Genomic DNA, 12,134 nt, shown 5'->3' with positions numbered 1-12,134 from the left:
CTCCAAAATCTCACCTCCTAATACAACCACACTGTGGGGAGTTAGGATTTCAACATATGACTTTGGGGAGGATACATTCAGTCCATAGCACATGTGAAATTTTTTAAATTCGTTTAAGAGGTTTATGGAAGTTCTTAACTCCATTAACTTCTATTAATGAAACCATGAGGGATACAATTTCCTGAGTTTAGACAACTTGTCTGCCTTGTTCATTGCTATAGTCGCGAGGCCTGAAACAGTTCTTGCCACTTAAAAAGTACTCAGAATCGATTATCCAGTTAAATGAAAAAATTAATATCTCTCCTGAATTCTAGCTCATTTTGCTAACTGCCATTCAGATATCATATCAGAACATTAAACTCAATATATCCAAACAACCATTATCCTTTACTTTTGTTGCCTGTTCAAATCAATATTTTATTCTTCAGAGTCACTCTGATGCTACTGTCAGCATCTTTGACTCCTTCTTTTCTCCCTTTACATTCAGTTGGCTTTTCCAAACCCTACTGATTCTCTCTACAATATTTCTCAGTTTCCCAAAATCTATTGTAATTCTATGAAAAAGGTACTTTGGGGGTTATCTATCCATCTTCAAATGATCCACAAGCTTCAATCCCTCACTCACAGGATGGGTTCCAGGAAGCTATGTTTATCTCCTGCCCCCTTGTCCATAGTTGGTTGGACACCTGATCAAAGCTAGGCCATTCACATTCTGTCTTTTAGGAATCTGGAATTAGGACTGAGAAATTCTAACTCACCTTAGATTAATTCCTCAAAAAGAGGATATATAAAAACTAGAGTTTTGAGATATCGACCTTCAACCAAGTGGAGTGAATAGCAGAGGAATAAGGTGCTGAGAGAAAAGAATTATTTCATTCCAAGAACAGGAAGAGCCAGCAAGTCAGAATCCAGAGCCACATCCAGGGTTCTTGACTTCCCCTCCCCAGGTTTCTTTCTATTCTCGAAGTCTGGCTGTAGTCCTTATCATGAGACCTGTAGTGCACCCACTTTTATTCTTATATCCTTTTATTTTTCTTTTTAAAAATTTATTATTTTATTTTAATTGGAGACTAATTACAATATCATGGTGGTTTTTGCCATACATTGACATGAATCAGCCATGGGTGTACATGTGTCCCCCATCCCGAACCCCCCTCTTATCTCCCTCTCTGTCACATTCCCTGGTTTGTCCCAGTGCATTGGCTTTGAGTCTACTGTTTCATGCATCAAACTTGGACTGGTCATTTCACATATGGTAATATACATGTTTTAATGCTATTCTCTCAAATCATCCCACCCTCACCTTCTCCCACAGAGTCCAAAAGTCTGTTCTTTATATCTATGACTCTTTTGCTAACTTGCATATAGGGTCATTGTACCATCTTTCTAAATCCCATATATATACATTAATATACTGTATTGCTGTTTTTCTTTCTGACTTACTTCATTCTGTATAATAGGCTCCAGTTTCATCCACCTCATTAGAACTGACTCAAATGTGCTCTTTTTAATAGTTGAGTAATATTCCATTGTGTATATGTACCACAGCTTTCTTATCCATTCATCTGCCAATGGACGTCTAGGTTGCTTCTATGTCCTAGCTATTGTAAACAGTGCTGCAGTGAACATTGGGGTACACATGTCTCTTTCAATTCTGGTTTCCTCAGTGTGTATGCCCAGCAGTGGGATTGCTGGGTCATATGGCAGTTCTATTTCCAGTTTTTTAAAGAATCTCCACCCTATTCTCCATAGTGGCTGTATTAGTTTGCATTCCCACCAACAGTCTAAGAGTGTTCCCTTTTTTCCACACCCTCTCCAGCATTTATTGTTTGTAGACTTTTTGATGGCAGCCATTCTGACTAGTCTGAGATGGTACCTCACTGTGATGTTGATTTGCATTTCTCTGATAATGAGTGATGTGGAGCATCTCTTCATGTGTTCATGGCTAATATACAGTTAGCCATCTGTATGTCTTCTTTGGAGAAATGTCTGTTTAGTTCTTTGGCCCATTTTTTGATTGGGTCATTTATTTTTCTGGTATTGAGTTGCATGAGTTGATTGTATATTTTGGAAATTAATTCTTTGTCAGTTGTTTCATTTGCTCTTATTTTCTCCCATTCTGAGGGCTGTCATTTCACCTTACTTATTATTTCCTTCATTGTGCAAAAGCTTTTAAGTTTAATTAGGTCTTTGTTTAGTTTTGCTTTTTTTCCACTACTCTGGGAGGTGGGTCATAGAGGATCTTGCTGTGATTTATGTCAGAGAGTGTTCTGCCAATGTTTCCCTCTAGGAGTTTTATAGTTTCTGGCCTTACATTTAGATCTTTAATCCATTTTGAGTTTATTTTTGTGTATGGTGTTAGAAAGTGTTTTAGTTTCATTCTTTTGCAGGTGGTTGACCAGCTTTCCCAGGATCACTTGTTAAAGAGATTGTCTTTTCTCCATTGAATATTTTTGCCTCCTTTGTCAAATATAAGGTGTCCATAAGTGCATGAATTCATCTCTGGGCTTTCTATTTTGTTCCACTGATCTATATTTCTGTCTTTGTGCCAGTACCATACTGTCTTGATGACTTTGTAGTATAGTCTGAAGTCAGGCAGATTGATTCCTCCAGTTTTATTTTTCTTTCTCAAGATTGCTTTGTCTGTTCTAGGTTATTTGTGTTTCCATGCAAATTGTGAAATTATTTGTTCTAGTTCTCTGAAAAATACCATTGGTAGCTTGATAGGGATTGCATTGAATCTATAGATTGCTTTGGGTAGTATACTCATTTTCACTATATTGATTCTTCTAATCCATGAACATGGTATATTTCTCCATCTATTTGTGTCACCTTTGATTTCTTTCATCAGTGTTTTATAGTTTTCTATATATAGGTCTTTTGTTTCTTTAGGTAAATTTATTCCTAAGTATTTTATTCTTTTCATTGGAACGGTGAATGGGATTGTCTCCTTAATTTCTCTTTCTGTTTTCTCATTGTTAGTGTATAGGAATGCAAGGAATTTTTGTGTATTAATTTTATATCCTGAAACTTTACTATGGTGGTTTCTTTAGGGTTTTCTATGTAGAGGATCATGTCATCTGTAAATAGTGAGAGTTTTACTTCTTTTCCAATCTGGATTCCTTTTATTTCTTTTTCTTCTCTGATTGCTGTGGCTAAATCTTCCAAAACTATGTTGAATGGTAGTGGTGAAAGTGGGCACCTTGTCTTGTTCCTGACTGTAGGGGAAATGCTTTCAATGTTTCACCATTGAGGATAATGTTTGCTGTGGGTTTATCATTGATGGCTTTTATTATGTTGAGGTATGTTCCTTCTGTGCCTTCTTTCTGGAGAGTTTTTATCATAAATGGCTGTTGACTTTTTTCAAAGGCTTTCTCTGCATCTATTGAGATAATCGTATAGTTTTTATCTTTCATTTTGTTAATGTGGTATATCACATTGGTTGATTTGTGAATATTGAAGAATCCTTGTACCCCTGGGATAAAGCCCCCTTGGTCATGATGTATGATGTTTTTAATATGTTGTTGGATTCTGTTTGCTAGAATTTTGTTCAGGATTTTTGCATCTGTGTCCATCAGCGATATTGGCCTGTAGTTTTCTTTTTTTGTGGCATCTTTGTCTGGTTTTGGTAGGGTGATGATGGCCCCATAGAACAAAGGAGACTATAGCAAAAATCAACAAAACTAAAAGCTTGTTCTTTGAGAAGATAAATAAAATAGACAAACCATTAGCCAGACTCATCAAAAAAAAAAAAAAAGGGAGAAGAATCAAATCAATAAAATTATAAATGAAAACTGAGAAATCACAACAGACAACACAGAAATACAAAGGACCATAAAAGACTACTATCAGCAACTGTATGCCAATAAAATGGACAACTTGGAAGAAATGGACAAATCTTAGAAAACTATAACCTTCCAAAACTGAACCAGGAAGAAGTTGAAAATCTTAACAGACCCATCACAAGCATGGAAATAGAAATTGTAATCAAAAATCTTCCAACAAACAAAAGCACAGGACCAGATGGCTTCACAGGTGAATTCTACCAAAAATTTAGAGAAGAGCTACTCAAACTCGTCCAGAAAATTGCAGAGGAAGGTAAACTCCCAAACTTACTCTTATATCCTTTTAAGAAATTTTCTTGATTTCTTTGTTTGCTTTCTCTGGCTTGTGGCTTTCTATTATTTATGGGGCTGTGTGTTAGAGTGTAACTTGCCCTGTGTCAGCTTCCATTAAGGTTAGATAATAGATGATGTATCTTATTGTTAGTTGAAATGTGGAGTATCATGGCTATAAATATTGACACAACTTTTGAACTACCTCACTCACGTAAGGCTATAAAAGAGCTGACAGTGAGGAGAGCTAGAAAGAATTTGTGAGAGGGTTTCTTTGCAGGGACTCCAACTTCCTAACATTGGGGCTCTTAATTTCTAACAAACCTCAGTAGGATCTGGCTGTGTGATCCTTTAAAAAGGGATCCTGTCCATGAGAGAATGCCTGCAGGGTATTGTAATGCACAGAGGGAAGATCAAGAGCATCCAGAAAGAGAAAAGGAACCTCTGTGTCAAGAGCATGCAGTTTAGTTGCAGCTCAAGTGCAAATTTTGTGCTTAAAGTCTGGCCATTATTTGCTTCTGTATTCTGCTTATACTATTCTGTTTTTCTCAACTTAACACAATAGACTTGGATATGAAGGCAACTTACCCTGCTAGTGCGTTGGCTCTCACCATCTGGCTAAGATGTCTTAATTGGGAGATACATGAGAAAGATAGGTGTGACACCCCAGCCTGTTTAAAGCAACCCACTCCTTTAAACCCACTCCTGTTTAAAGCAACCCCTGACCAGAACTTAGTTACGTGGACACACCTATTGGGAAATATTGACTTTAGCTTGGCTGCTATTTGATCAGCTAATACTTCAGAGTTCTCTTACTATTAATCATAAAAAAAGGTGAGAACAAATACTGAGGGCAACAGGTAATCTCATCCACAATTCTCTTACTAATTTAATTGACCCTACATTCTACTGGCTGATTATTTTTGCTAAGGTATAATTTAATCATTTCACTTATCATCTCAAAAAATTTCAATGATCTTGAATTGCCTACTGAATGAAGTTCAAACTCAATTTCCCTTAAAAATAATTCGTAGTGCTTTATTGACAGATATACTATAGACTTAATTATCCATTTTTCTATTCTTTAACATTTATATATTTTCCTTTCTTTTGCTAGTATAAGCAATGTTGCCTTAGAATTCTTGTAGTTAACATCACTGTATTAGTCACTTCTAAAAGCATATTTTATAGTTTTTTTAACTCATAGTCCCATGTGTCATTTAACATATAGCACAGGATATATGGTTATTAAATACTTCCTCAGTGAGTAACAAGTAGACTAAATCTGCCATGAAAATTGCAGAGCCATGAACTGCAGAAACTGATTCACAAAATAAGTTAAAATAATTAAGCAAGTTTTAACATAAAGCATCAAAGCAGAAATAAGAAAGAGAAAAAAAATAACGTTAAAGCGCCTAGAAATTTTAATTAATTGTATTAGTTAGATAATACCAGTTGCTAAAACAAATAAACCCCCAATTATAATGACTTAACAAAAAACTATTTTTACTGAAGCAATTGTTCCCTGGTAGCTCAGTCAGTAAAGAATCCACCTGCAATGCAGGAGACTTGAGTTCGATCCCTGGGTCGATAAGATCCCCATGGCAACCCACTCCAGTATTCTTGCCTGGAGAATCCCCATGGACAGAGGAGCCTGGTGGGCTACAGTCCGTGGGGTCTCAAAGAGTCAGACATGACTGAGTGACTAAGAACACAGCACAATAGTTAAATACTGATCTTCATGTTTGGAAAGAGGAAGAGGGAGGAGGTAGTGGTAGTTTTTCAAGAGCCAGGTTGACCGAAGCTCTGTGTCTTTAATAAAGTGGCTTCCAGGGTCATTCCTGGTGCTAACATCTAGTCAGAAGAGAGAAGAGGAAAGGTGAAGAAGGTGTATCTTCTTCTTTACAGCCTTGGCCTGGAGTTACATGGCTCTACTTAGATAAAGGGGGGCTAGAACTAGTAGTTCCTGGTTGAGCAGCCTGTCCCAGCAACAACCCTTCACCAGGGAAAGGAGCCTAAATCTCTGGAGGACAGCCATCTCTCTCTCTCACATTAGCATTAGTTGAATAGTAATAATTTTTAAAAGTCTTAAAATCTGGATAGATTACATGTAGAGGAAAGGGGAACTGCAAGGAGTGGTCTCTCATTTTACTTCTCTTCATTTCCTTTGAAATTTTCTAAGAATTTCATGGTAGCCTCTCTCTTCTATTTAATGCTAAGGTTGGAAATAAATGCAAGAACAGATAACTTCTGAACTTAAATTTTCTGAATGCAAGTGTCATCACTGTAAAGTGAAAAGAGCTTGGACTTAAGACTTATCCTTAAGTCCTAGCTAGCCCACTGCTAACTATGTTTTTTTTTGGTGTAAATGATTTAACTTCTTTCAGTCTTAATTTGCTCATCTATAAAATAGGGAGGAGCATTTGGCTGGTATGTGACAGTAAATATAAAACGTGGTTTCAGCCTCTTTTTGCCTTTTAAGAATTTGATCCCACCCAGACTGGATGTGCTAAGTGATCTTACACAATGTTGGGGAATTTATTTTCCTATTCACCCTCTCATATTTATTCTATAACTGGCTCCTCATCCTGGTCTTTCTCCTCCCCTGGTAATGGACCTAGTCATTCATTCTGCTCTTTGCATCATATCCCTTTAGTTCAATGCCAAGTCTAACTCTCCTCTGCTAACAAACCTTGACTCAGTATCTGTGTTTGTTTTTATCTCTATTTTAGCCAAATTCACTCATGATCTCTTCTGAATAATTCTCCTCTCAACTGACTCTTGAGCCTGGAATTCCCTTTCTTATAGATTCCCTTCTAGAATTTTCCTGTTGTTTTATAAAGAAAATCAATATTACTTATTCCCTTCTTCTGATTAAATCCCAAAGCTGCTGAAGCTATTGTCCTGCTCTCTGCCCTTATCCCATTCTGAGCTTTCTCTTGTAGCCTTCAGAGGATCACTTGCTAGACTGCACATAACAGACTCTCATGAAGTCTGCTAAGGATGTCATGTGGGGAATTCATTGAAAGCCTTTCTTGCATGTCACTCTGAAAAATGCAATGCTTACTCAGACCATTCTGTTGTAATCTTGGCCTCAGAGACGGCTGATGTAATAACAGCTTTCACATCATCATCTTTCCTGACTGCTTTAGACAGACAGACAGGTAGCCACAGGCATTGCTAACATAAGCATAGGGACAAGCCCCAGCTTTCAGCCAGTGTTTCCCTCCTCTTTCCCTTTCTTTACCAGCTGCAGAGGGTAGAGAATAAGCTTCAAAGTATGAACTGTACTAGCTAATATCCTGGATCTGGCTGGGCATTCCTTACTTTCATCTCCCTGGCATTCTTTCTCAAACCATTACATGTTTCCAATGAGAATGGCATGTTCCACCTGGAACTTCAAATAGAGTAGGAAAATGAGGTCACTACAGGTAAAAATGCATACAGCAGACATTTGCTGTTATTTCTGGCTAGCCAACAATCATAACCTCATTTCATTTTGGAGCCCTCCACCTCCCCCCGCCAAATGTATGTGCTTTGGTGAGAAGGAGGTATATAGGCCTAGATGTTTCTTTTCTAAACAACCACCTGGTGACTTGAGGATGTGACCAAGGTTCCTACCTGGGACTTGAAGAATAACACAAAGACTTTCAGATATTCACTTAAGCTGTGATCAGTAACATTAGAACAGCAGTGCCAACAGCCAATGCTGCTACAAAGGTACAGAGGCCACAAGTGTCAATGCCAGCGCCCTAATAGGTCTTTGTGTTTGGCCTGACCATGACTATCTCAATTAATATTTTCTGAAATGGATTCTCCAGCTTCCCTATCCATGCAGTAAGCTACCTGACAGCCTTCCAATAAATCTCTTTACTGTATACACTAACCAAAGCAAATTTTTGTGTTTACAACCAAGAACTTTAACTGGCACAGTATATTATGTTTGGCCTAAGAAATCTCATGATACTACAAAAAAAAGAAGGGTGCTGCTTTCTAGATATATAACCTGAGCTTTCATCCTGGTTCTGCCACTCAACTAGCTATGTATTTTAGGATAAGTCACTGAAGGTGCCTCTGGTTTTCATTGATAAAATGGAAATAATTAAGCCTTTTCTAAATGCCCCTTCTGGTATATTTTCTTTAATGTCTCTTTTCCTTGTCTCATGAATGAATTCTATAAAAAGTTTCCTACTATGAGAAGTATTCACAGATTCAGCCCCAAAATGCACCACTTCTTGACATATGAAAAAAGGGGAACCCTCATACACTGTTGATGAGAATATAAATTGGTACAGCCACTGTGGAAAACAGTATGGAGGTTTCTCAAAAAAACTAAAAATAGAACTATCATATGGCCCATCAATTCCACCCGTGGATATATATCAGGAAAAAAAACCCACTAATTCCAAAGAATACATGCACTCCAATGTCATAGCAGCATTATTTATACTTGCCAAGATATAGAAGCAACCTAAGTGTCCATCAACAGATGAATGGATAAAGAAGATGTGATATGTATATATAAAAAATAAAAAACCCCAATAAAAAATGGGTGGAAGACCTAAATAGACATTTCTCCAAAGCAGATATACAGATGACCAACAAGCACACTAAAATATACTCAGCATCACTAATTATCAGAGAAATGCTAATCAAAAGTACAATGAGATGTCTCACACAAGTGAGAATGGTCATCAGTAAATACTAGAAAAGGTGCAGAGAAAAGGGAACTCTTTTACACTCTTGGTGGCAATGTAAATTAATATAGCCAGTATGGAGAACAGTATGGAGCTTCCTTAAAAATTAAAAAATATAACTACCATATGACCCAGCAACCCCACTCCTGGGCATATAACCAGAGAAAATCATAATTTAAAAAGAAATATGCACTCCAATTCTTATTGTAGCATTATTTACAATAGCCAGGACATGGAAGCAACTTAAATGTCCATCAGCAGAGTAATGGATAAAGAAGATGTGGAACATATACAATAAAATATTACTCAGCCATAAAAAGGAACAAAATTGTACCATTTGCAGAGATGTAGAGTACATCATGAGAAACACTGGGCTGAAAGAAGCACAAGCTGGTATCAAGATTGCCAGGAGAAATATCAATAACCTCAGATATGCAGATGACACCACCCTAATGGCAGAAAGTGAAGAGGAACTAAAAAGCCTCTTGATGAAAGTGAAAGAGGAGGGTGAAAAAGTTGGCTTAAAGCTCATCATTCAGAAAACTAAGATCATGGCATCTGGTCCCATCACTTCATGGCAAATAGATGGGGAAACAGTGGAAACAGTGGCAGACTTTATTTTCTGGGCTCCAAAATCACTGCAGATGGTGATTGCAGCCATGAAATTAAAAGACGCTTACTCCTTGGAAGGAAAGTTATGACCAACTTAGATAGCATATTCAAAAGCAGAGACATTACTTTGCCAACAAAGGTCCATCTAGTCAAGGCTATGGTTTTTCCTGTGGTCATGTATGGATGTGAGAGTTGGACTGTGAAGAAAGCTGAGCGCTGAAGAATTGATGCTTTTGAACTGTGGTGTTGGAGAAGACTCTTGAGAGTCCCTTAGACTGCAAGGAGATCCAACCAGTCCATTCTGAAGGAGATCAGTCCTGGGTGTTCATCGGAAGGGCTGATGCTAAAGCTGAAACTCCAATACTTTGGCCACTTCATGCGAAGAGTTGACTCATTGGAAAAGACTCTGATGCTGGGAGGGATTGGGGCCAGGAGGAGAAGGGGATGACAGAGGATGAGATGGCTGGATGGCATCACTGACTTGATGGACGTGAGTTTGAATAAACTCCAAGAGTTGGTGATAGACAGGGAGGCCTGGCGTGCTGTGATTCATGGGGTTGCACAGAGTTGGACACGACTGAGCGACTGAACTGAACTGAACTGAGAGGAACATAGAGTTTGTCACACAGAGTGAAGTAAGTCAGAAAAAGGAAAGCAAATATCATATAATATTGCTTATATGTGGAATCTAGCAAAATTATACAGATGAAATTATTTGCAAAGCAGAAATACACAGACATAGAGAACAAATATATGGACACCAAGAGGGGAAGAAGGGTGGGATGAATTGGAAGGTTAGGACTGACATATATATACTGCTGCTGCTAAGTCACTTCAGTCATGTCCGACTCTGTGCGACCCCATAGACGGCAGCCCACCAGGCCCCGCCGTCTCTGGGATTGTCCAGGCAAGAACACTGGAGTGGGTTGCCATTGCCACCTCCAATGCGTGAAAGTGAAAAGTGAAAGTGAAGTCGCTCAGTCGTGTCTGACTCTTTGGGACCCCATGGACTGCAGCCTACCAGGCTCCTCCATCCATGGGATTTTCCAGGCAAGAGTACTGGAGTGGGGTGCCATTGCCTTCTAAAATAGATAACTAACGAGAACCTACTGTATAGCACAGGGAACTCTACTCAGTGTTCTGAGGTGACCTAAATGGGAAGGAAATCTAAAAAAAGAGGGGATAAATGTATATGTACATTTGATTCACTTTGCTGTACAGCAGAAACTAACACAACATTGTAAAGCAGCAATATTCCAATAAAAATTGATTTAAAAAAATTTTTAAAGGATGAAATTTTGCCATTTGCAGTAACATGGATGGACTTGGAAGACATGCTAAGTGGAATAAGTCAGATACAGGAAGACAAACACTGTGTGATATCATTTATATGTGGAATCTAAAAAATACAATGAACTAGTGAGGACAGCCAAAAGAAGCAGATTCACAGATACAGAGACCAGACTAGTGGCTACCAATGGGAAGGGGGTGAGGGGAAGGACATATGGTGGTCAGGCAGTGGGAGGTACAAACTTTGGATTTAAGACAGGCTACAAGGATGTATTGTACAACACCAAGAATATAGGCAATACATTGTAATAAGAAACTATAAAAATTAAAAAACAAATCAAATGCACCACATCTCCCTCTCGAAACTGGTATTCTTTCATACTATATTGGTAACTGTACTCTCTCTTCACTGAGTTTTTCCTCCAATACCGTCTATCCCTAATATACTACTACTGACTTCCAAGTATGACACATATTCTCAGAGAAAAAATACTCCCAAACATGGAGTTGCCAGCAGTAAATGATCACTTAGCTTGGAAAACTATGGGATCCCTCTTTTCATTTGCTTCCAGTGATGAGCATCCTCAAACTTCCACCTTAAAGATATAGTATTAGTCAAGATAATGCAAGCGAAAGAGGCTACAGTTCTGCAAAGTACTACATGGTTAGCTATTCCTCAGCAATAGTCCTCAACTCAGTGTTGTTTGGATTGGTCCTTTGTAATCAGTAGAATGTGACAGAAATAATGCTGCATGATTTTTGAGGCTAGGTCATAAGAGGCATTAAGGCCTGTGTGCTTTTGGAATGCTTGTTTAGGGGAAGCCAGTCACCATGAAAGAAGTCTGACTACTTGGGTTTGATCCCTGGGTTGGGAAGATCCCCTAGAGGAGGGCATGGCAACCCACTCCAGCATCCTTGCCTGGAGAATTCCCACGGACAAAGGATCTCGGCAGGCTGCAGTCCATGGGGATGCAAAGAGTTGGACACGACTGAGCAACTAAGCACACAGCACCCTGGGACTGCCATGTTGTAAGGAAGCCCAAACTAACCACATGGAGGAAGGGAAGGAGCGGAGGAGAGATGGGAGGAGACTGAGAGATTGATGTACAGCCAGTGCCTCTCTGTTTCTGGTATCTTGGTCCAGGGGCCAGATGTATGAGTAAAGGAGGCATCTTATACATTGACCCTGGCAGATACCACGTGGAAAAGAACTGAAGAGTCCAGATTACAGTATAAACCAAGGCCCTGGACATAGTAGCCCTAGTGAAAACATTCCAGCCTCTCCAGCTGAGGCCCCAGATGTCAGAGCAGAGGTAAGCTGTTCATTCTGTGCCCTCTCTGAACGTCTGACCCACAGAACAATGAGCATAAGAAAACTGGTATTGTTTTATACTATTAAGATTTGAGGTGATTTATATAG

The sequence above is a fragment of the Bos javanicus genome, chromosome 8, assembly GCF_032452875.1.
Source record: "Bos javanicus breed banteng chromosome 8, ARS-OSU_banteng_1.0, whole genome shotgun sequence".
NCBI classification, from domain to species: domain Eukaryota; kingdom Metazoa; phylum Chordata; class Mammalia; order Artiodactyla; family Bovidae; genus Bos; species Bos javanicus.
This window is presented reverse-complemented; position numbering follows the sequence as displayed.